At 43.6% G+C, this 26,553-nt stretch overlaps 1 pseudogene across 1 annotated transcript; it reads left to right on the top strand.

Moving 5' to 3' along the window:
• Positions 1 to 7,212: 7,212 nt before the first annotated feature.
• LOC143496620 (E3 ubiquitin-protein ligase TRIM35-like) lies at positions 7,213 to 14,352 on the top strand (annotated as a pseudogene). The gene is made up of 7 exons (XR_013125667.1): positions 7,213 to 7,256; positions 7,398 to 7,877; positions 8,224 to 8,319; positions 8,430 to 8,658; positions 9,036 to 9,058; positions 9,392 to 9,510; positions 11,827 to 14,352. The product of XR_013125667.1 is annotated as an E3 ubiquitin-protein ligase TRIM35-like (transcript).
• The last annotated feature ends 12,201 nt before the right edge of the window (positions 14,353 to 26,553 follow it).

The raw sequence follows: 26,553 nt of genomic DNA, 5'->3' as shown, positions 1-26,553 counted from the left end.
AAAAACACAACAGCCATAACCAGCAAACAAAAATAGGAAATTTAGGAAATCTTACCAGAAGATAGTTCGGAGTCACTACTGTTTTTTTTTTTTTTGGCTCACCTCCACCTCCCTATCTTTGGAGGACAACTTAATTTTTTTGTAAGGATCAAAAGAAAACAATTCTGTATAATACAGTTGTCACGGTGACAGCTCCGGAACCCTTCCCTGTGGGCGTGTCGTTATGTCGTCTGCGTGCAGTTATGTCCATGTTTGTAGTTCCGTGGGTGTGGGTTGTTTGTGAGCGTGTTTGTAGTCGCACCTGTGCCTTGTCTCGAGATCATGAGGGTATGTGTTAATCACCTATTTATTGTGCGTTCGCGTAATGTCTTGTGCTCGTCTTTGTCTAAAGTTTTGTGCAAAGTAAATATCTACTTTAAAATGTTTCGCTGTGCTCCTATTTAATGAATAAATACCATATAAGCGGATGTTTCCTTGCTTTTTCCATTAGCTCCGTCTTTGTGTTTTTTCTCGAGTTTCTCTAAACTTTATTTATTGTCTCTAGGCTTTTACGCACGCCCAGTGTGCATCTTATTTATATCCTAAGGATATTAGAATATATTTAATTGTAGTATGGAGTGCAGCGAGGAATATGCCATCTTCGTGTGTGTTTACATTCCACCCTGGGCGGACGCGCAGGCAGCGTGTGACGTCATCCACTACACTGTCGCAGCGCTACAAACACAGCACTACAGACACAGCACTACAGACACAGCACCCTGACGCCTTCTATCTGATTGCTGGTGACTTTATTCACGTCACACTGGACTCACACCCTGCCTGCCTTTTTCCAGTTTGTGGACTGTCCCACCAGGAAAAACAGGACTATTGACCTGCTGTATGCTAATGTGAGGGACGCATACAGGGCCACCCCACTACCACCACTGGGAAAATCAGATCACAATCTGATGGTTTTCCTACAGCCTCAGTACAAACCACTGGTACTGAGGCAGCCCTCTACCTCTCACTCATTCAGAGTTTGGTCTCCTGAAGCAGAAGAAGCCCTCATGGACTGCTTCCAGACCACTGATTGGATCGTGCTGCTACATTCACACGGTGAGGACATTAAGGGAGTGACACTGCGTTACGGACTACTTGAACTTCTGTATGGACGTAGCTGTTCCCACAAAGACTGTACGCTGCTTCCCAAATAACAAACCCTGTATCACCAGTGACGTCAAGGACCTCCTCAATCAGAAGAAGAGGATGTTCAAAGATGGAAACTTGGTGAAGCTGAAGCGCGTACAGGGGGAACTCAAGGTTCGTCTAAAAGAGGCCAAAGAGTCCTATAGGATAAAGGTGGAGAGAACGCTGCAGGACAACAACATGAAGGAGGTCTGGGGTGCGATGAAAACAATCACAGCGTGCAAGAACAATAGCAGCAGCTCAGTGGATGGAGGTGTGGACAGAGAAAACCAGTTTAACAACTTCTACAACAGGTTTGACTGTCCTGCTCACGGCGTGTGCTGTCCAACTGGGTTTGCTGCTCCAACATGTCTTCAACCTGAGCCTACGCCTAGGGAAGGTTCCTGACACGTGGAAGACAACTTGCCTCATTCCAGTTCCCAAGAAGGCACACCCGAAGGAGCTGAATGACTACAGGCCAGTTGCTCTGACATCCCACGTGATGAAGAACATGGAGCGACTGCTGCTGTGGTCACCTCAGACCTCAGGTCCACCATGATGAGGACCCACTGCAGTTTGGCTACCGGGAGAAGGTGGGGGTGGAGGACGCCATCCTCCATCTCCTGCACAGAGCTCACTCTCACCTGGACAAGGGGAGTGGTGCTGTGAGGGTTATGTTCTTTGACTTCTCCAGCACCTTCAACACCATCCAGCCCCTACTGCTGAGGAACAAGCTGATGGAGATGGAGGTGGACATGCACCTGGTCACCTGGATTACTGACTACCTTACGGGGAGACCACAACACGTCAGGATCAGGGACGGCTCCTCTGATACAGTGACCAGCAACACAGGAGCACCACAGGGGACCATCCACTCTCCAGTCCTGTTCACAAAGTGTCATCATTATGAATGACTGTCATGTCTCCTTCATGCATACTGATCATGTCGATTGATTATTTCCAGTTACTGATCTGTTCTGCTCCTCTCTGGTTGGTTCTGTTCCCACTGCTCCTGGTTTATTGAGGCTTTGGACTGGTTTCTTGATTCTTTACTTATCCCATTTGTACTGGTTTTGCCTGTTCTGGATATCTGCACTTGTTTTCATATCAGTATAATGTCTTTGGATCTCCCACGGTCACAGCTCCGGACCCTTCCCTGTGAGTGTGTTCGTAGTCGCACCTGTGCCTTGTCTTGAGATCACGAGGGTATGTGTTCATCACCTATTTAATATGCATTCACGCAATGTCTCGTGCTCGTCTTAGTCTAAAGTTTCGTGCCTGAGAATTGTTTATATGTGCTTGCCCTCCGCACGGAGCTTACGTGTTTGTGTTCACATTAAACGTTTTATGTTGCACCATTTGACGCTCGTGGTGCCTCCTCCTTCCAGCATCACACCATAAATGCCTCATTTTACAAGCATCTTTTATCATGACGTGATGTGGGACTTTGCTTGTTCAGTTTCATTTGCTTTTATTTATAATTTGTTTAATCTGTACACAAATGAGACACTTTATATTATAAATGTAAATTATTAGTTATTGAAAAAACATGGCAGTAAACACCATGATTATTTTACATACACAATCTTTACTTTGTTGTTTATAAAGACATTCTATAAAGAAATGCTTAGACTCATGTTTATCATCATTTTGAAAAATGTGAAACAATGCAGTATATTTTTTAAATGTGAAGTAGAAAAACAATGAAATACATGTTCAAACATGGTTATTAGCCATTATTGAAGGGTAAAGTATCTCCAAACCAGTCGAGAAGATGTAATGGAGAAGAAGGAACGTTTACTCAGGGAGCAAGATACTGGTCTCCTCTCACTGGTCTCCTCACACACTGTACACTGGATTTCTAGGTCTGATTGTGAAATACTGACATGTTAAACCACCTGTGTTTTCCTCACAGATGCTCCTGCTTACACGTCCTCTCAAGATCACCACAGTCACTTTAGACACTAAACTGAAGGAAGAGACACAGAGAAAGAACCAAAATCAAACATATTAAATGTTCTTCTCACAGACCCAAGACTCTGTCACAGCCCAAATAATTTAGTCTCTATAACAAATTTGTTTAATTTCAGGTCAAAGTCAAACCAGTTTGTGTGGTATATTAGTGTGTGACGGTGAGGAAACAGCAGAAGGCTGGAGCAGCAAAGGGTTTAATGTCTATTACTGCAAACATAAAACATTACGGCAAGAAAACAAAACAGCTCCCAACAGGCACAAATGAGGCAGAAAATTAACTTGAGAAACACCTCCATGTACAGCATCTCTCTTATGTGCTCACACTGTCCGTCTTCAGGCCATGTCCAGGTGTGAGAGGAGATTATCAGAGAGTAATCGGACTCTGGGTGAGATTATCAGGGAGTAATCCGACTCTGGATGGATTTCTTTTCCCCACACATCACAGCACTGAGCTGCTGCTCACTGATGGGCAGGTCCAAGAAGCGTGTTCTGGTGCTTTCACACACACACACACACACACACACACACACACACACACACACACACACACACACACACACACACACACACACACACACACTGAGCTCATGCCGAGTTCAAAAGCACACAGTCCAAACACATTTAGCCATCGTGTAACATTAAGCTACTATCTGCATGTAGCAACACAAGCTAATCGCTAGTCACATTTACCATTCAGAGCCGGAGTGCCTAATCGGGAGATTCGGGAGGATTCCCGATGGGCCGGCACATGTCAATCTCTAATTTGGGCTAATTGGGAGGGAAAAATAATTTTGGGCCGGATTTGGGCATGAAACTCTCGGGCTGAAAAAGGGCCCAGTCCGGCCCTGGTTGCAAACAAGTAAAACAGTCTGTTATTACTTGTAACGCGAGGGTGCGTGCGGAATGACGAGGCTCAGACTCCAGCTCGCACACTCAAGCGTCACTTTATTTGAGTGATGGCTTCAGCGCACACAGCGCACATACAACATAAACACGCACGGGCAACACTCAAACAAAGATGAGCACAGGACACTGCGCGAACGCACATTAAATAGGTGATTAACACATACCCTCGCGATCTCGAGACAAGGCACAGGTGCGACTACGAACACACTCATAGACAACCCACACCCATGGAACTACATACATGGACATAACGACACGCAGACAACGTAGCGGCACGCCCACAGGGAAGGGTCCGGGGCTGTCACTGTAACAGAACCCCCCACCAGGGGCTCACTACTCCCGGAGCGTCCCGCGCAGCTGGAAAGCCCCGAACCAACACCAACGGGCAGGTCCGGAGCCGCCGGGACCACGAGCCTCCGAGCGCTGTCTCCCCCGATGGTGGGAACCGCCACAAACAGCCCTAGTACACCCTCCCTGGGAAGACAGGGGAGAAAACATTAAACAATGGCACAGCAACAAACACACACACGGGAACGTTAAACATAAAGGGCACAAGAGGGAACAGGGGGTTCGGGAGAAACACTGGGACAGACACAAACACAGGTACTGACAGACACGGGGACACGTTTATCATAGACAGGAGAGCATCCAAGGGAGAAAACGCCCCCTGGCCTGCAGGCGCTGCAGTGGGCGGTACTCCCTCCGCCCTCGGCGCGGATCCCCCGCACGCGGCGGACGCCCCAGCAGCCCTCTCGGTGGGCGCGCGTGACCCGTCGCCGGGGAAGCTGTTGGAGGACGCGGCACAGGGTACGCCTGCCACCTCTCCGTCTCCTCCCTTCGAACTCACCCTAGGGAACCCCCACCTCCTCTGGGCGGACGCTCCGCCGGCCGTGTCCCGTGTGTGGGTTCCTCCACCTCCATCTCCCGCTCAGAGTCGCCCGAACTCCAATTCATCGGCCGCTCCGGCGTGTCGGCCCGGGAGCAGTCCATCGGGCTGCCCTCGGGGTAGGGAAGAGGCACGCCTTCTTCAGCACGCCTCTTCTCCCTCACGGTCTCACCAGAGTAGTCTGTCAGCGTTGGGTTTACTCTCTCCGAGTATGACGTGCCCTCTGAGTGGTCGGACGGAGGAGGACTTACGTCATGTTCCTCCTCCTCCCTGTGGCAAGCAGCGGGGGTGGAACACTCCGACGCAGGAGGGCTGAAGTTGTCCTCCCCTTCACCGTAGTATAAGGTGGGGATGGAACACTCCGACGCAGGAGGGCTGATGTCGTCTTCCCCCTCACCGTAGTATACGGTGGGGGCGGAGTACACCGACGGCGGGGGACTCACGTCCTCCCCGTAACACTCCGTGGGAGCAGAGGTTACTGACGGGGAGTAGCTGGCTCCACCGTCCGTCTCTTCTCCCGAGTCCTCACTCCCGAACTCTTCCTCGGGAGTGGTCACGCCCACCATCCCCGCATACACCACCAACGGGTCCTCCGGGGGGCGTGGCGACGATGTTCTGGGAAACCCCTGTCTGCCAGCCGCCAGGGGAGAGGAGTCCCTCGTCGGGGAGCCAAATCCCAACCGCCAAGCTCGCTGGGCAGCCTGGCAGTAATGCTCCGCTTTCGACTCCTCCTTTGTCTCCCGTGCGTAACGCAGCAGGGACGCGCATACCGGGTCCCTCTCGAGCTCCTCCTCTGTTGCGGGAGCATCATGGCGTCGCACAGGAGAAGAGGGGTGGTGGTGTCGGCTCGCCCTCTTCCCCTTCTTGGCACGGGACGAACGTCCTGGCTTCATCTCTGTTTCGGCTTGTCTTTCTGTAACGCGGGGGTGCGTGCGGAATGACGAGGCACAGACTCCAGCTCGCACACTCAAGCGTCACTTTATTTGAGTGATGGCTTCAGCGCACACAGTGCACATACAACATAAACACGCACGGGTAACACTCAGATAAAGACGAGCACAGGACACTGCGCGAACGCACATTAAATAGACGGTCAACACATACCCTCGTGATCTCGAGACAAGGCACAGGTGAGACTACGAACACACTCACAAACAACCCACACCCACGGAACTACATACATGGACATAACGACACGCAGACAAGCAGCACACCCACAGGGTAGGGTCCGGAGCTGTCACCGTAACATTACTCCATTACTCAATTACTCAATATTACCTTCACACAGCCTTCTTACAGTTCTCCACCGTTGATATACTCTGCATATACTTTGGTAAATGACACTAAGTCTCAGGCTCTATATCATAACACCACGTTTTGTTCGTCTGGGGTGTTTTTTTCTCATCTCTCCTAGATAGGATGCACGAGAAGTGGTCCATATAATCAAACAAAAAGAGGGTATCATAAACATATATAATCAATAAATACCCTCTCAATTACTAATACATGAACTTCAATAAATGAACTACTTTTTGAAAGAACTCATCACTGCTCAATTTTTTTTATCTATGAGTACAATGAAAATTTAAATCTGGTAAAAATGACTGGTTTTATTATCCATAACGCTTTAACAGAAAAACTCAGGCCACACGGCAGAACTGACACGAACAGAAATGTAAACGAAGAAAATAGTAATGAAACGAGAATAATAGCGGAGCTTTTAACTAGCTTGTTCACAGAGCAGGTCTCTCCCACGGTGCGAGGCGAGGTAGCAGGCTGAATGCGCAGCACTGGACAGCGCGACCTGTGGGAATAAATACACCACCACCTGATTATGTGACAGGTGTCAGTACTCCGGTGATTGGGAAGGTAGGAGTGACCGAGACTGAGAGGGTGTGCTCCGTCTGGTTGTGGGCATGTGTGTGACAGAGGGGAGTGTGTGTATGCGCCCTCTGGTGGTGTCCAGGCTGACCTACCGTGACAATTAACTACTTTTTTTTTAAAGAACTTATCATTGCTTAACCTATAATTTTTTTTATGTGTTCAAAAAAAATAAAAATCATGATCTCATAATTATGTAAATATTTACTTCAAATGTTTTGCTGCACTCCTGTTTAATGAATAAATATTAAAACCAATAGTTTTTATATTAGTGCATGTTTCCCTGATTCAGGTACTTGATAGTAAACTGGCGCCATCTGGTGGAGAAATCACACTTTTTCAACTCCTTTATTTCTTTACAAAAGCTCCTCCTCCATGTACACACCTGCCTGTTTGAGGAAGTAAACCTGAGTGACACACTAGTCTTTATTAATTCAGCATTCAGGTGAGTTATAAATATTATGAGAACCTCTTAACTCTGGTATTTACTTCTTTCTGCCTTATTTCTGAAAGGAGTCTAAACTCCCTCAGCTGGATAAAGGACTACAGTGACTGATTCTCTCCTGTGCTACTGTGTTTATTACAGAAGATCTAAAAGTGAAAGTGAAGTTTGTACAGAAGGAGACATTACAGAGAAACAGCACAGCAGCTGTTAGAGGAAATGGCTGCTACAAACCCTCTGTCAGAAGAAGAGTTTTCATGTCCTGTGTGCTGTGACATCTTCAGGGATCCTGTTCTATTGTCATGTAGCCACAGTGTGTGTAAAACCTGTCTGCAGCAGTTCTGGGAAGCCAAGGGATCTCAAGAATGTCCAATTTGTAGGAGAAGATCTTCAAGAGATGATCCTCCCTGTAATCTTGTCCTAAAGAACTTGTGTGAGGCTTTTCTAGCGAGTAGGAGTCAGAGATCTTCAGCAGGGTCTGAGGTGCTCTGCAGTCTGCACAATGAGAAACTCAAAGTCTTCTGTCTGGAGGACCTACAGCCTGTGTGTGTGGTGTGTCAGATTTCAAAGGCACATAAATCTCACGACTGTTGTCCAGTAGAGGAAGCTGTGTGTGACTTTAAGGTATGAAATATATACTAATTTTTTAACTGTAATGTTTTCCAGTTTACAATTATCTTGAAATATATGTTGGAGAGTCTAGATTAAATTTATCAGATGATGAAATTTCAGACAGCTAAATCTGACCTTCATTCACCGTGAAACTTAATATAAATAAAATTATTGATATACAATCTGCTACAATATATCATACATCTCAATTTGATAGTAAAAGGATGAAAAGGAATCATAGTAATCACGCCATTGTATTCAGTCGTTATAATCTCTGTAATCTCCAGGACATCTATACAGATACAGTGATGAGTCCTGTAAGACTCACACTGTCTTCTACTAAACCCGTATTTTACAGAACAAACTCAAGACCTCACTGGAGTCTCTACAGCAGCATCTGAAGGTCTTAGAGGAACATAAACAAGTCTGTGAGAAAACAGCAGCACACATTAAGGTGAAAGGTCACTCTGAGTTCTGAATGGTGCTGTGATCACTGTCCACGTACACCATAATGAAACACACACATTTGGACAGTTTATATTTCCTCATCATCTCCCATTCCAGTATCAGGCCCAGCACACAGAGAGGCAGATAAAGGAGGAGTTTGAGAAGATCCACCAGTTTCTAAGAGATGAAGAAGCAGCAGGAATAGCTGCACTGAAGGAGGAAGAGGAGCAGAAGAGTCTCATGATGAGGAGGAAGATTGAGGAGATGAGTGGAGAAATAGCATCTCTCAGATCAAATCAGAAACACAGAGAAGGAGATGGAAGCTGAGAACATCCTGTTCTTACTAGTAAGAATCACTCAGTCTGTATCTCTCTCGCCCTCTCTCTCTCTCTCTCTCTCTCTCTCTCTCTCTCTCACTTAGACATACGCTCAAAACATGTGAAATACACCAATGTAGAAGAAAAAGAATCACTCACTAGCCATCTACCTCACACATACACACACACACACACACACACACACACACACACACACACACACACACACACACACACACACACACACACAAATGCACAAGTAAAATGTTTTGACATTTATTTTTGTACGCGCGTGTGTGTGTGATGTTATCATCATATAAGGAAGATGCATGTTTGACCCTCATGTAAACAAAATGACTAAAATTTAATTTTATTTTCTGTGTTTGTCCCTCTGTTTCCTTCTCAGAATGTGTCGTCCACATTGAAACAGTAAGTGATTATTTCTGTTTGATACATTGTGTTACACATTGTGTTTGTGAAATTATTCTGATACATTCAGATCTTCAGTATGTGGTCTCTGTTATTTCAGAAACAAGATATATGAAGATGGTTTAAGAAAATAATTTAAGAAAATGTTCTTAAAATGATTAAAAAAAATAAAAATACATTGATACTGATTATGTGCAAAAAGTGGTTAGATACACTGATATGTTTAATGAAAGATAATAAAACAGCTTTATACATTTCCAGTGAAATATTTTTCACATGTTAATTTAAATGTTAAATAATTTGAATACAACATATAATAATATATTATTCCAGAGTTCATCACACACCAAAACAACATGAGAAGGTGTCAGGAGCTCTGATCAATGTAGCAAAACATCTTTCCAACCTGAAGTTCAGAGTCTGGGAGAGAATGCAGAAGATTCTCCAGTACTGTGAGTTTTGGTGTTCTTTGATTAATTAGAGTAATTCTGTTCTCCTCACAATTAGAACTCTATAGAAAGAGAGAAACATTAACATTGGGTGTTTGGTAAATGAACTATTCCAGTATTAAAGGCTGTATTAATATAAACAGTGAGGGGGACGACCAGTTGACTGCTGGTCTGAGGAGAGACAGTCAGTCCATGAGGAGATCTACACCACCCACTCTCCACCTCTACACACCACCCACTCTCCACCTCTACACCACCCACTCTCCACCTCTACACACCACCCACTCTCCACCTCTACACACCACCCACTCTCTCCACCTCTACACACCACCCACTCTCCACCTCTACACCACCCACTCTCCACCTCTACACACCACCCACTCTCCACCTCTACACCACCCACTCTCCACCTCTACACACCACCCACTCTCCACCTCTACACACCACCCACTCTCCCCTCTACACACCACCCACTCTCCACCTCTACACACCACCCACTCTCCACCTCTACACACCACCCACTCTCCCCCTCTACACACCACCCACTCTCCCCCTCTACACACCACCCACTCTCCACCTCTACACACCACCCACTCTCCACCTCTACACCACCCACTCTCCACCTCTACACACCACCCACTCTCCCCTCTACACCACCCACTCTCCCCTCTACACCACCCACTCCTCCCTCTACACACCACCCACTCTCCACCTCTACACACCACCCACTCTCCACCTCTACTCCACCCACTCTCCACCTCTACACACCACCCACTCTCCCCTCTACACACCACCCACTCTCCACCTCTACACACCACCCACTCTCCACCTCTACACACCACCCACTCTCCACCTCTACTCCACCCACTCTCCACCTCTACACACCACCCACTCTCCCCTCTACACACCACCCACTCTCCACCTCTACACACCACCCACTCTCCACCTCTACACACCACCCACTCTCCCCTCTACACCACCCACTCTCCCCTCTACACCACCCACTCTCCACCTCTACACACCACCCACTCTCCACCTCTACACACCACCCACTCTCCACCTCTACACACCACCCACTCTCCACCTCTACACCACCCACTCTCCACCTCTACACACCACCCACTCTCCCCTCTACACACCACCCACTCTCCACCTCTACACCACCCACTCTCCACCTCTACACACCACCCACTCTCCCCTCTACACACCACCCACTCTCCCTGGGACATCCCCACCTCCACCTGCTCCCCCATCCTGTAAATAATGAAGATACTAGGGGTCTATAGGAAGTCTTTGTCTTTGTATCTGTCCCTGCCACCATCTTTGTTTCTGTCTTTCGGGCGTCAGCGGCAGTTTTGGGCATGCACAGTTCATGTGCAGTGTGGACGTGGAGCGGTGAGGGTCTGCTCTGAGTGTGAGACTGCACTGAGTGTTGTGGGGCTCACGGCAGCACCCGCCCCAGAGGACAGCAACTGAAGAGCGTGTGTGTTCAGAGTCTCCAAAAGTCTCCAATAACACCACAAAAAGTTGCTAGATTTGTCGCTAGTCGCTTTTTACTACAAAAAGTCTCTACAGAGTCTGAAAAGTCGCTAAATATAACGACAAAGTCGCTAAGTTGGCAACACTGTTCTCAACTACTCGCTTCTCCCCCTAAACCAACATGAGCTTCACGCCCCGTCGCCACTTAGCTCTTAAAGAGACAGTGACCTAATTTCTTCACATAAACAAATGGTCCTGTAGACATTTATATTTACATAATCAGTACCAGTATCACCTCTGGCATCTTAATACTATATTAAACAGCAATATATACACATATGCACCTCTTCATAAAAAAGTAAATTAACTAAATACATTTACATACAATGCAAAGAAGGTCCTTATGTTTTGTCTCCTACACCACCGGTGTTAGTCACTCTGGGAGTAGCGCCCTTTAGTAGGGGAACTAACGGTATCTACCCACTAATGAGGACACACACACACTTCAGTACACAGACACTAATAATACACACATGCAGTGTGACACTCAGTGTAACAGTAACACTGCACTAGTTAAGTGTCACATGTGATACTCAAATAATGAATCCAAGATATGTAGAAATATATTAATGAATAAAACAGACACAATTTCAAGTGTCAAAACAACAAGCACACAAGTACTGCAGGGGTGTGTGATGAACACACAACATCACCATCACTTCCCTCTTATCAACCTACTGCAGCATTTCACTCAGAGTAAAGGGTCTGCAGTCTGTAGATGTGACCTCATCACATAAACACATGAAGAACATGATGATTCATTCTGTTCTCTCTCCTCAGACCCTGTTACTCTGGACCCCAACACTGCACATCCACACCTCCACCTGTCTGATGATCTCACTACTGTAGAATGGAGACCACAGGACTCACTGCTTCCTGATAATCCAGAGAGATTTGATGAGTATGCGTGTGTCCTGGGCTCTGAGGGCTTTAACTCAGGGACACACTGCTGGGATGTTGATGTTGGAGACCGTGATGACTGGGTACTGGGTGTAATTAGAGAGTCTGAATGTAGAAAGGGAGCGAGGGTCTGGGGTTCAGTGTGGAGTTTGGAGAACATAAAGGGCACTTACTGGACACGCTGCCCAGGACACACAGATCACTTCCTCACACCTACAGAGAAACTGCAGAGGGTCAGAGTTCAGCTGGACTGGGACAGGGGGAAAGTGACATTCACTGATCTTCTAACCAGTTCACACCTGTGCACTATAACACACACTTTTACTGACACTGTTTTCCCATTATTCTGCAGTTACAGTTCCTCCCCTATGAGGATATTACCAGCAAAGATATCAGTAACAGTGGAACAGCAAAGTTAATGTTGCCTTGAATTATTCTGCATACATGTAATAATGGAACATTATATTTATAAATATATATTTTGACTATATCTTAGAAAATTCAATACATGTTTTTCCTCAAAATATTAGAATCATGACTTTGATTATTAACTATTGACTAAAATAGAAAGTTTGAGTCCACTGAATGTGAATGTATTACATGTGAGAAATATGGATCTGATGTCCTGACTGGAATCTTACCATAATGATACCATAATAAATAATGTTCAGCAGACCAAGTGTATAAGGGTGATGATCATTCTGCTGTATTGTCACTGATTAAGTGTTTGATCTGTGTTTTCCTGATCTCTGTCACGTTACAGCCCCTGACTCCTCCCCTTTGGGTGTGTATTTATGTCGTCTACGTCTAGTCGTCTGCGTCTGTGGATCTTCGTGGGTGTGGATGTGTCGGAATGTGTTCATTCGTCTCACCTGTGGCTCGTCTCGTGATCACTCTGGGCTTATGTGGTTTGTCTATTTAATGTGCGTTCGCGCAGTGTCCCGTGCTCGTCTTTGTCTAAGTCATACACGATAATGTGTCTATAGTTGTGTGTGCGCTATCCGCGCTAAAACGTGGCGTTCATCAAGCAAGGATTCTGTGCCTCGTCCTTCGCCCTCCACTGAGCATCAGAGAAAGACGAGCCGACCAATTGAATGCCAGGATACACGACCCGTTCCAAGAAGGGGAAGAGGCCCAGCAGGCACCACCATGCCTCTTCCCATGCACAGCACCGCAAAGCCCCAGTGACCAGCGAGGAGATGCAGCAGGACCCGTTGTGCGCGCACCTGCTGCGTCAGGCTCGGGACACCAAGGTGGCTTCGATGGTGAAGCCGCGGTGAGGATGTGGAAGGAGCGACACGGCTCTCCCACTAGAGACTGCTCGCCTCTGGCGCTTGGCTCCCTAGAGCTCTGCTCAGCAGAGAAGACCCCCGAGAGCGAGTTCGAGGGAGTAGAGTCGGAGGAGTACTCCGAAAAGGAGGAAAGCCCTCCTCCGTCCGCGTACTCGGCCCCCACCGAGTATTTATGGTGAGGGCGAGGAAGAAGAACGCCCTCCTCCGTCCAAGTACTCGGACGGTGAGCCGTACACGGAGGACGAGAACGGTGAGCCGTGCACAGAGGAGGAAGACAGTGACCCGTGAACGGAGGAGGAGGACTTGAGTCCGCCCCCCTCTGAATTCTCCGGGGAAACCGTGAGGGGGAAGAGAGGGTGCAAGGAGGAAGTCTGTCCCTATCCCTCTGAGGGGAGCACTATGGACTGGTCCCGTGGCGAAACCCCAGTGGAGCCAATGATCTGGTGTTCAGGCGGTGAAGACGAGGAAATGGAGGAAGAGAGCACCACTCAGGAGGCCAGATCAGGGGAGCGATCACCAGGGGGAGGTGGAGTTCCATGCTGGGGTCCTTGGCGAGGGGCCGTCCTGCGTCGCGCCCCACGGGGGCTGCCAGAAAGACTGGTCGCATCCCCGTTGAGAGGGCTTTATGATTTACTCCTGGTACCATGTAACGTTATTGTATTCGTTCTTAATACTATAAAGATAGACACTTTAAGAAACTTGTCTTGTTTTATTTCCCACTCGCTCAACGTGTGTTCTTCCTACTCCATCTATTCATGTTCTGCTTAACTATCGTTATCTCACTAGTGACATCTAGTGTTACAATTAAATTACATCATTAACTGAATATCATTATAGTGGGGTCAGTGTGATCCCAGTGTGTCCTCATGTCCAGTACACTTTAACTCCTCTCAGTCTGTCAGGCAGAGGACTTTGTTTCTCCTCTTTCTATTCTCCCTCTCTTCTTTCTTTTTCTTTCTTTCTCATTCCTCTCAAGCTGAACATTACTGTTTTTCTCAGCACATTTTTCTCTGATTCCTTCAGCTTTTCGTCCTTCTGTCTCTTCTTTTTTTGTCTTCATCCTTTTCTCCCTTTTTATTTGACGTTCCTCCTTGAACTCTTCCACCTTTCTGTATTCATGCTCCCATACAGGCCCTCTTCTCTCCTTCTCTCACTTTCTCTCCTTTCTGTCCATCTCCTCTCCATCTGTAGCTTCTTTTCACATTCAGGTCTTTTCTTTCGTTTTCTGACCTTCCTTGGATGGATTTACACGTAGCTTTCTCTCTACTGAACACATCATCTTAAAGTTTTCATAATTCATAAAGTCTCTTTTTCCTTAATATTTTCCTTCAATCTATCAATCATTGTTTCTTTTTCTTTCTCACCACGCATCTCCAAATATATTTGATGCCAATCATCTTTGTGTTTCTTCAGATTTTTTTTTCTTGTTCTGTTTTATCCTCTCTATGCCTCCATCTCTCTCACTCTCTACATCTCTCTCTCTCCATCTCTCAGTCTATACATCTCCTTCAGTGTGTTCCTTCAGTGTAATCTCTCTGGTCATCACATCCTCCATCTCTCTCTTCTCTTTTTCTTGCATTATGATTCTCTCCAAATAGGTCACTCTGTCCTTTATTTTCTGGAGATCTCGTTCCATTTCATTCTTCTCCCAGGTCAGGCCCACCTTTCTCTCTTCCTCTGTTCTCCTAAGTGAGAGTGATCACTCTCTTTCTGTTGTGGAGTGTATCTTCCTCTCAGTGTGACACTCTGCAGACGTATCCATCACTCTTTTTAGTGAGGGCTCCTTCACTTGACCGTTCCATTCTTCTCCACTGCAAAGCTCTGCTATCATTGTTTGCAAATGGTGTAATATCATTTCAATGGAGTCTAAGGACCTCCTGGTGTTTTCAAATCCTTCCTCTCTTCTCAGTACTGCACTGTCGAGCTGTAACAAACATGCACTAGTGTTAGTGTTAAGATCTGGTGTTTCTGTTCCTGATCTACTGAGGATTGGCCCCTCTTGGGTTCTGTCAAAAGTAATGTCAGTGTGACAGAAATTATTGATTAGATCATGTTTAGTTATTATAAGAGATCATTATGAACTTTATGATTTAGTACATGTCATTTGATTAGACAATAATGAAGTGTGTTTCAGTGTAATCATGTACTTGTGTTTAGTTCATATTATGCATGTGTGCTATACTGTGACTCAGGTCAGGGAGAGTGCAGAGGGTAAGAGCACTCTGTTAACTGGTTGTCACTAGTCACTAGTTAGCTTTCTCTGCATTCAACTGATACATCAGTTGCTTCCGCTAACTCTAGGGAAGTCCATATTAGGAGATACACACATGTGAGACAAAGTAGCCTGCTGGGAGCCTATGTTTTGGAACATGCTGTGCTAAAGATAACTTGCTTGCTAGAACTGCTGAATTGTGTTTAGGATTGTATATAAGCAGGGGGACTGCCCCCTTGTTCTCAGAGTTATCATGCTTGAATGAGACTCTCATGTCTGTCTCTGTCTTGTGTTTGTCTTTGTCCATTTTATATATTTATGTATTTTAATAAATTAATCATTTTAACCACGTCTGAGTCCTCATCTATTTTCAGAAAAGTTTTCATGCTTTGCAATGAAGAAATGCTTTGCCTACGGACGTAGATGACACGTAGATAAAGCGATTAAACCTGCTACTGAGTTTTTGCAAAATAAATGTTTTGCCATGCGATTTGCCATGTGAAGAGACATATTAACACATTCGAACACCATATGCACTCTGTGTGCTGATAACGACGGTGTTCCCCACAGCAGGGACAAGCGAGCTCCTGTCGACAGCAGACGATACCTGCGAGTCCCGTTCAACGTTATTTGTCATTGGCTGGCTGACGTAAGGCCTTCAGGAGCTAACCACTTAGATCTCCCCCTCAGGTGTGCCGTCCTGAGTCGCGTAGTCCCATCTGGGGTGCCAAGTAGGGGTAATGGGAGATGGGCGGGGTAAGGCAAATTGTTCCCATGCTTTGCAATGAAGAAATGCTTTCGCTAACACATGCTGATACTGTTGATAATGATAGAATGCTTTGCAATGAAGCAAGTTCTGCAAAATCAAGGCGGGGACTGACGGTCGGAGGGGTTCGACTGGTGACGATCGGGAAGGGTCTGGTAAGGCAAACTGTTCCCATGCTTTTCAATAGCCGGGTTTCCATCCAAACTTTTCGAAAAAATTATGCACAATTTCCAAGTTTCGGCAGAAAAAAATGTGAATTAAGCCTTGTTTCCATTCATTACAGTTATGCGAATAAACTTTAGATCACGTGAGAGGACGCCAAACAATCCGTGTATCATTCGTTCATTTGATATTCAACTGAAAATCAAAATCGGAAAATCACAAAAACAATTCATTATTTTGTTTTTCGTTTTAAATATAAAAACAAAAAAACAAACCAGGCTTGTATTTTTCAGTTTTTTATTTGATGAGCCAAACAAAAATAGCTAAATAAAAAATCGGATTCGGAGCCGAACTTGATTTTGATTTTTTTAACTCGTGTGCCCCGGAAGTTACTGATTTCTTTATTCTTCATGGTCTTCGTTTGACTGCGGTAAAGTTTCACGTTCGCATATTCAGAATTCTTTCTTCAATAATAAGTGCCAAAATGTGCAAATTCTCATTTCTGGAAAACAAAATAAATACCTACATCTTTGTTTACTTTGAACCTGTCACGGTGAGGCTGCCCCCTACCGGTCGCCTCCGTCCACAGCGGCTGTTGTTGTTGTTTTGTGATGTCGTGTGCGTCCCTCAGGTGGGCAGAGCCCGTGATCCGTCTCACCTGAGGGTCGTTTGTTTGCCTATATATGTCTTGTCTTTGTACCAGTTGACCGCTGGTCATTATATCCTTAATTTGGATCTATTGCACGAGTTTTGGTTTGCACACTTTCTATTAAACCATCCTTTTTCCCTGAGACTTGGCGTGATCACTTCCTTTTTAGTTGCTCACCCCGCCCATCACAGAACCTACAACTTTGAACCGGCGGACACACGTGCTTTCGCTTGTAAACACTTTTGCACTGTACATGTATTCTGTTTGAGGCAGTCAAACAAAATCCTGGACGATTTTGAGATTCCCCCTGGACATTTTTTAGGTCTCAAAAGTAGGACATGTCCGGGAAAAAGAGGACATCTGGTCACCCTAGCTCTAAGTGAACCGTGCCCACACGGAGAGTGCGCGACTTACGAGGCATACGAGAACACACTTCACAGAAACACTCACGAAGGAATATAAAGGACCACAGCGATTATGAAAGGAAAAATATTTATATAAGTATGAATGCTGAAATAATACAAGGCACAGAAAACACAGCAGAGACTAAAGTAAACGAGCACTACAAAACACAACACCGGACCACCATCAAATAAATATTTAATTAATCTAGAATGTGGTTCCAATATGGTCACATTGTCTATACCAATATAGACAATATGTTCCAATGTCTAAGCTACAATCAGAGTAGAACAAGTAACACTGCAGTGCACTCCCGTGCAAACGAAGACCACGAAGAATAAACATATCAGTAACTTCTGGGGCACACAAATGGGTCAAGTTAAAAAATCTAAATCAAGTTCGGCTTCAAAATGAAAAACAAAATAATGAATTGTTTTTTTGATTTTCCGATTTTGATTTTCAGTTGAATATCAAATGAACGAATTATACACGGATTCCAAACAATAGTGGTTTTTACATCCACCTGGCATCCATTGCGCATTTTTGCACATTGAGGTTTTGAAACATTTTTTTTCTTTTTCTTTTTTTTCTTTTCTATACATGGAGAAGTTAAATTCAAATTTTGCTCTCTCCAGAACTGTTTTTGTATGCATTTGCCATCTTTACATCGCAATCATGTTTGCTCTTCAACGCCGGGCAGGACGAGCACAAGAACATTTATTAAGGGCGGAAATCTCAGTGCGACCACGGCAACATCCGCCATATACCTGATATCATATACATGATACGTCATCGTTTATGCGAAAAACCCTTTTCCATCCAGTTTTTCCGAATTTTGACGATGCGATAGTCTAACTTTTCCACCTCCTCCTAGCGTAAAAATCTTTTTGCGATATTTGGGGCTTTTTTCGAATTTTGGACTTTTTCCATCCAGCTTTTTTCATGCGCAAAAAATCAGTGGATGGAAAACCCTCTAATGAACAAATGCTTTTGCCGACACATGATGATACTGTTGATAATGATAAAATGCTTTGCAATGAAGAAATGCTTTGCCTATGTACATAGATGTCACGCAGATAACGGGATTAAACCTGGTACTGAGTTTCTGAAAATATATGTTCCAATCTCCACTCTTCCGGTTCACCAGGTCCCCTAATCGTTTTTGCAGGGAAAATAGGGGTCCTCGTAGGCGAAGTAAAGCATGGTGTCCTGTATCCCTGCTCTCCCCTCCTGGGGAAGTGTCAACACCCCCCACAGGATGAGCAGGAGTATAGGGGTCATGGTGGGTGATCGTTGACCTTTCTTGACAGTTGTTGTGCTTGGAGTGCGAGCACGCCCACTCTGCACTCCTCCCACTTACCTGAGGCACCCTGAACACCCTCCTTTCACCCTTTAGGAGCTAGGGTGTAACCTACTCCATGCACTCTGCCTCTGTGCTCACCAGCTCTTCCTCCTTTAACTCTTCATGACCACCCAGTCCCCTGGTTTCAGGTTGTGTTGCAGACTTTCCCGTAGCTTAGGCAAGGCCTCTTACACCGACCTGTGAACTAGTGACAAGACAAAAGACAGATTTGCACAATAATTCAGCATGCATTTGGCATTTGGCGGCCTGCCAAATTTTTTAAATCAACATTTTGCTGGTCCAGTGTCAGGAGTCTTGGCTTTTAACAATATATGTATTCATGGCAACGTGTGTCTAATGTCATTTAATTTATTTAATGTAAAAAATATTAAAGTTTTGAAATGAGATCTGATTCATCTTTTGACCTACTGAGTTTAGTCATTCTTCAATCACCACTTTATTTATTTGGCTGAGGTTAACGTGATTGAAACTCTTCCTCCACTCTCTGCTCTCCTGGTTTCTGCCCTTCTTACACACTGTGATCATTCTGTGAACAGTTACTCCAGGAACCAGTGTCACGTGTCTTAGCTTTTTATGACACATTCATGATAACATGCATTTAATGTAATTTCACATCTTCAAATTAAAAATATTAAGATTTTGAAATGAGAACTAATTCATATTTTGACCTACTGAGTTTAGTCATTCTTGTATGACCATTGAACACATCCTAACAGTGATCTGTTCTACAGCTGCAGTACTCTACACTCTGCCAAGACAGAGACAGCTGAGGCAGTTAGATTTGAGGTATAAAATGATGTTGGATCAGGCTAAAATCAGGTTCCTCTCTTAGGGAGTGACCTGTTCTTCATGATGCATTTGTTATTTCTCTGGTCCACCATCAATAAGGCCTTCAATAATCCTCTGAAACTGCCCATTTAAATGCGTTCACCTATCTGCCCACTGCTCAATATGCCATGTTGTGTGCTCGTATTTCTTCTTCCGAATTAATTTGTGTTCTAGATCAGCATTTCTGTGTTTTTAGTTTTCAAATGTAAGAATATGTTTCCTTACATTAGAAATGCTGACGAATTCAATAATCATGTACAAATTGCATACAATTGTAACGACTTGAAATAGAAACCATTTTACATAAGGAATGCTTTCATTATATTTTAATATTTTTTTTCTACATTCACAAAATCAGTATGGGAAACAATAACCTCTTAAATGTATGCTCCTCGTTTGTTTAATCTATCTCTTTTAAACAAAGTGCGCAGCAAACACGCATCGTGAACACAACCTTTTTGAATAAGGAACCAACTTCAGCCGCCGAATAAGGAGCTGCGAATAAGTAACCAAACGAATCTGAAAGTGCAAATAAGTAACCAAACGAATCTGAAAGTGCGAATAAGTAACCAACTTCAGCCTCGTCTCTTCGGCAACGTCCAACCTAGGCCGACCTTGCACTGGGCGGTTTTCCATGGTCCCCAATCCAGACCTTAAGCATTCTACCACTTCACATATATTCCGACATACAACAGTATTAACCTGCATGTTGGTGAAAGCTTGGATATCGCCAAGCCTGTCTAAGATTACTTCACATCTAAGCAATACATAATCTTCGTGCTGGCAATTCGCCAACCTCATAATCTCATTTGCCGTTTCTAGTAAAACGTCAGCCATGTTTCCTCCAAGTATGTCTCGCTGCAGCCTGCAGGAAGGCGGAGTTGGACATCCAACCCCGCCCACATCCAACTCCACCCTCTAATGCGCTCTCGTCTCGTCTCGTCTCGCCAACCCACTACTTCTTCATTCGAGAATAACTGTGTGGCACTTGAAAATAAGCATAATAACTCACAAGTGTTCAAGAGACACGTCGTTGCGCTTAATTTACACATACCTCGTTTACTTTGTGTATCGTTCCACGTATGTTATTCATTATTTTTACTTATTGGGTGGCGAACGTAAAATGTTGACGGGGGGATGTAAAATGGACACAAATTAAGTATTATATCGCGATCGATCGCCAGTGGTTGGCGCCAGAGCGAACTAGTAACTCATTGAATCATAGATGTAGATAAGAGGTAAATAAACTAGATTTTTTTCGGCGTGAGAAATCGGATGTGTGGCGTGAGAGCGTGTGAAGACGGTCAAATGCGTGTGTCTCACGCTCAATGCATGAGAGTTGGCAACTGCCGGAACAGGATCCGGAACTCTTTCATTTTGAAGGGTGAGTTCCGGGAACTGTCTGCCTCGATCCGGTACCTTTCAAGCCTACTAATTATAAGTTATGAAGAAATCAGTCTGCGTTGAACCAATTAATTGAACAAATAATTCTATAAAAGACATTTTTTAACACAATATCCACATTCCTAAATCACATAAGAGCTCTCCTTTTTAGCTATGCCTTTCTGTGTCTCCCCTATAAAGCTAGTTATACTTTCGTGAGTGACCAGCGTGCGACTCCGCACACCTCGTGTGCGTCACATTCTTTGCAGTGTCCTCCTGAAACGATATGTGGTAGTATAAAGAAACACCCCTGAAAAACAGGGGAATGAACATTTACCTGACGAAAATTAATGTTGCTTTGTGTTTCATATTTGAAAAGTGCTGGAATTTAGGCTAAAGTACTTGAAAATGCACTTAAAATGCACTTCTGCACTTAAAACACTTATAAAACACACGTAAATAATTTAAAAGTAATTTATATATATACGAATTGGCTTGTTATTTTGACATTTGTGCACCTAAGCGTTGGGTTTTGTGTGCGATCCGGTGACATTGTTGGCCTCAGTGACCCTGTGTCTCATGCTGCTGTTTGTGTTCCGGCATCGTTTGATTTACAAATTAAGCACTGGGTGTAATAGTAATGTTGGTGTTTAGTGTACTCAAGCAGCCCAGCCCACTTTCGCAAATGGCGACACACCTGAGCAACTCTAGTGATATGGCAGTGTTGTAGAGACCAAGAGTGGCACGATGAACACTATTCTGACCAGCCCCGTCGACAGGGGGGGACAACCGGGTCTGTTGTCCCGGGCCCCAGCGCCAGGGGGGCCCATCAAAGAGCCCAGCAATTTATTTTTATTTAAAGTCTATAATTTTAAATAATCTTGAAATATTTCATTACTATAAATTTCTGTACTCAAAATAAGCTCAATGGCTAAAATATATGTTTTTTTTAACCTATCTGCATATTTTCCATTAAGTGCATACACCCCCACCTCCCATTGAAAAATGGTTTGATCCAGCACCGACTGTAGCCGGCTGGTACCCGCCCAACAGCGGGAAATACAGTGGTGGATAGTTAAAGTAAACAGAAATCTGTAGCGCAGAAAAGAAAGGAAAAACATTTACCTGACGAATGTTAATGTTGCATTGTGTTCCAGGTTTGAAAAGTGCTGGAATTTAGGCTAAAGTACTTGCTTGAAATTGTAACTACTTCGTTTCACAACAAATAGCTGTCTGACTGAACAGTTCCTGTATTACGTTAACAAATACGAGCCTCTTGTAATTCCAGGACAAAACATGAGAACGTGAAGACGTTAAGATTGGGTGTTTTGAAAATAAACAACCATTAAATAATGTGATAAAAAGCGAATTATTTTGAATCATTTTGAATATATGTATAGATATTTAACTTAATTAAAAATGTTTTAAAAAAAGTTTAACGTGCTGGGAAATATTGAAATGGACCTTGAAAGTGACGTACAAGTGCTTTAATTCCACCTTGTAAAGGTGTATGAACACTTCAAACATGACTTTGTTCATTGCGCTGAAGCGCGGCGCGCGAAGTTACAAAATTCGAGAGGTGCACGACCTCGCGAATCAACAGCGCGTGAGGCCCTCGCGCACGGGCGGTGCCATTGCGATTACGTAATTTTCGCCGCGCGGACCCTCGCGCCGCGACGCGTCAAGTATAAACCAGTAAGCTGTCAGAAACAGCTTTTATGTGTGGCTATATTATATACTGCTACAGAGGAAATTCAAATGACGTAAGCGGGGGGGGGGGGCGCATGAAACTTTCTTGTCCCGGGCCCCAGCAAGACTGTCAACGGGCCTGATTCTGACTAATGTCTAAGCACATTATAAAGTTGCCACCACGCACCTCAGGGACATTGACGACGGCTCAGTGTCTTATCATGTGCCTTTCCCTGTGCCTTGTTTTAGTAAAGTTGTAAAGGAACTTTACAACCACTGCTGCTACATTAATATTTATTTTATTGCTGTACCTTTGGGTAAGAGAGTAATGTAATTTCAATCATTTGTATGTCCTGTACATATTCAGAACTGACAATTAAACAAGAAAAATCTAAAAAGATTGTACTAAGACTTAAATTATTCATGTGGGATAATAAAGAAAAACTAATTTTGGTCAATAACGTGAGTGTTTTTCTTGGCATCTGTTAAACTAATTAAAATCTGGAAGTTCTGTTTACTGGGAGCAAAAACAGTCCGAGTTTCGAACGTAACATGGGCGTGGCTTCAGACTTGAGAAGAGGGTGGAGTTGGATGTGGGTGGGGTTGGATGTCCAACTCCAGCAGGTAGCGCCAGTCCTCCTTTTTTATTTTAATTTTATTTTTGTCACATATGACCCGTGCTCGAGTGAAACATTAAATTGCAAATTAAGTGATTTCATTTTATTTTTAATTTTGTCATAATATTTTCACACATGTATGGAAAAAGAAATGGCAAAACGGTGTTTTCATTTCAGTTTTATTATTGGCAGGATTTACCTCCCATATATGATGAGGACAGGGAAGTAAAACAGGTTATTATTGTGAAGAGCGCCACAAATGTGGCTCTGACTGGGGATCACTGGACCTCTGTTAGCATCAAGAATTATCTTGGTGTGACAGCTCATATTATAGATGATGAATGGAAGATCCAGTCATTTGCTTTGAGCATGTAGAAGACCACTTCTAGGCACTATGGAGATGCCTGTGGCAGAGGCCTGGGAAATTAAAGAAATTCTACCATCTAAAATAGTATTAAAAAACATCTTCTGATTTACTTCAGTTCTTATTCTTCCAATTTCCTGAGCAAAACTCCCAAAATTAAACAACATTTTTGGTCAGAATTCCCAGTGTTATGAAAACTGTTTGCTCTGTTTTCTAAAATGCGATTAATTTCAATTAATTAATTAATTACAAAGCTTCTAATTAATTCGATTAATTTTTTTAATTGCATCCCACCCCTAATATATATGAAACATTTTAAAGTAAATATTTACATAATTATGAGAACATGACGTTGATTTTCATTGCACTATACATTCCACACATTACGATACACAGCCACTCCCACACACTATTTTAGCCCACAGGTCCTGCAGGTCCATGTTGAACATTCCTTGAGCCTACAGTCATGGCCAAAAGTTTTGAGAATAATACAAATATTAATTTTTACAAAGTCTACTGCTTCAGTTTTCATAATGTCAATTTGCATATACTCCAGAATGTTATAAAAAGTGATCAGCTTAACAGCAATTAATTGAAAACGACCAATTTTAACAATTGTTTTGACAAAGCAGCAGTTTGTTTAAGAACAAACCTAAACATAATAAAAAGCACTAATAGAAAATAACAATAAGAAAATAAAAAAATACATTAAAAAATTATAAAGCGATTATGTTGGTCTTTTTAGTGAAGAGTTCTGACCGAATCCCACTGGGCATTCGCTCAGGAAGTGCATATCTCTCTCTCTCTCTCTCTCTCTCTCAACTCGCAAAACGTCAAATGTCTAATCTTTTTAGCGTTTGCTTTAATATACTGTACAGAGTAGATACTACGATCAGTTTGGACACCTACATATAGCCTAGGGAACGTTTTTGTCGGGAATCGGCGAGTATTTACATGTATTTGATAGCGGCGTAACATCTGTACGCAGCTCTCTGCGTGCCCATGAGTACGCATTCCAGTGTTTAGTTTTGCGTACAATTTCATACGCATAGGGAGTGACACCGGGTTGGGCCAGATTACTTTTTTTTATTACATCCTGGTGTGTAAAATAATACAGTTAAAAGAGGGTGTTCTCTGTTTTTCACATGACTGTGTATATAAAATACTGACAATAGTTGCCAGCACCTTGTTTTACCTGTATTGCCAGTTATTGTTATAGTAACAATGAACTGAAACAGCAATAAACACTGCAATCTCATATTGCAGTGAAATTCAAATTAGAGGGCAGACGTATTATGAACTGTAACTTACATTACAGAACATACTACAAGATGACCATGTAAAGCTTGTGTGGAGATTTGTTTAGCAAAATGAAAAGCATCTACAAGTTCAAAGACTATGTGTCTTCATTTATCACAATAGGCACACTTTGCAAAGGCAGAATAGGGTAAACGTTCTCCCTATAGAGGGAGAAAGAATCTGTTTATAATACATAGGGAACAGTTCCTTTTGAGCATTTAAAAAGCCATTGAATGTATTTCAAAGCTTTGTGAGCCATACATCATAGTAATGACTTAAGAAATACTGAATAATACGATAACTACCATATGATAAACCACAGTAACCAGAGTAACCTCCATCCCACCCGTTTCTCTGAATTGGAGCTCCTTGTGGATGGTAAATAGGAGACAGTGAAATTTTCTTTGTTATATAGGTTATATATGCTGTATATGTCTTTGATATGTATTTCTTATATATATTTGGATATACCACCTCTATGCCCATTAATTTGGGAGATATGAGTATAGCCAAAGCTAGAATGAAGATTCATTCAGGGTCAAATAATCATCTGGTCAGAATTTGGTTAAACAAACCATGAATATGGACATTAATTATTTTACTTTTACTGCTACTGTTTATGCTTCAGATGACAAAAATCTTGCTTAATACTTAGGCTAATCATTCTACTTTCAGATTGGAGTGGTTGTTGGTATTAGCCTAATGTAGTTTAACCTTATTTACATTGTTTACACTATTTTGGAAAATGTGAAGAACAGACAATCTTTAATAGGGTGGAACCAAGATGATGTTTACGCAGTGTTGTATAAAGTATTAGAGACCCATACTTGAGTAAAAGTAGAAGTACCCTATCAAAAAAGTGACTTCAGTAGAAGTGTTCTTTAAAAATTTTACTTAAGTAGAAGTACAGAAGTATTCAGCATTTTTTGTACTTATGTATTGCAAGTAGTTTATTCTCAAATTTTATTACTCAAGTATTCAATGTAAAAAGTATTGTGTTTTGAATTAATTAAAGAAAGCCGTCATAGTTTGATTATCAATTGTTTTATATATCACTTACAAATCAAAGATGTCAAAGACCACAAATACAAGTGTTCTGTACGTACAAACAAGTAGCAACTTAAAAAACTGGCTTAACTGTGACGCCGGAGGAGGCAGCCGGAGACGTAGGTGGAACTCGCACTTCTCCAGCTTGCAATACAAATGATTGTGCTAGAGCGTGCCCAGGACAGCCCGTACATCATGCACATGTTGGTTTAAGAAGGGTGAATAGATCAGATTGTCGTCGATGTAGGTGACCACACATCTATTCAGATACTCCCTTAAGACCTCATTAATGAATGCCTGGAAGAATGACGGAGCAGAGGCCAAGCCATAAGGCAAGACGCGATACTCATAGTGCCCCGTAGAGGTACTAAACGCCGTCTTCCCTTCATCACCCTCGCGTACGCAAATAAGGTTGTAGGCGCTGCGTAGATCTAGTTTGGTGAAGACTTTAGCCGACCTTAACTGCTCCAGCACCGAAGGCACTAGCGGCAGCGGGTAGGCAAAGTTCACCAAGAGGGAATTGAGCCCTCGGTA

The sequence above is a fragment of the Brachyhypopomus gauderio genome, unplaced genomic scaffold, assembly GCF_052324685.1.
Source record: "Brachyhypopomus gauderio isolate BG-103 unplaced genomic scaffold, BGAUD_0.2 sc97, whole genome shotgun sequence".
NCBI classification, from domain to species: domain Eukaryota; kingdom Metazoa; phylum Chordata; class Actinopteri; order Gymnotiformes; family Hypopomidae; genus Brachyhypopomus; species Brachyhypopomus gauderio.
The sequence above is the reverse complement of the archived record's forward strand: the minus strand, read 5'-3'. Positions and strand labels throughout refer to the sequence as shown.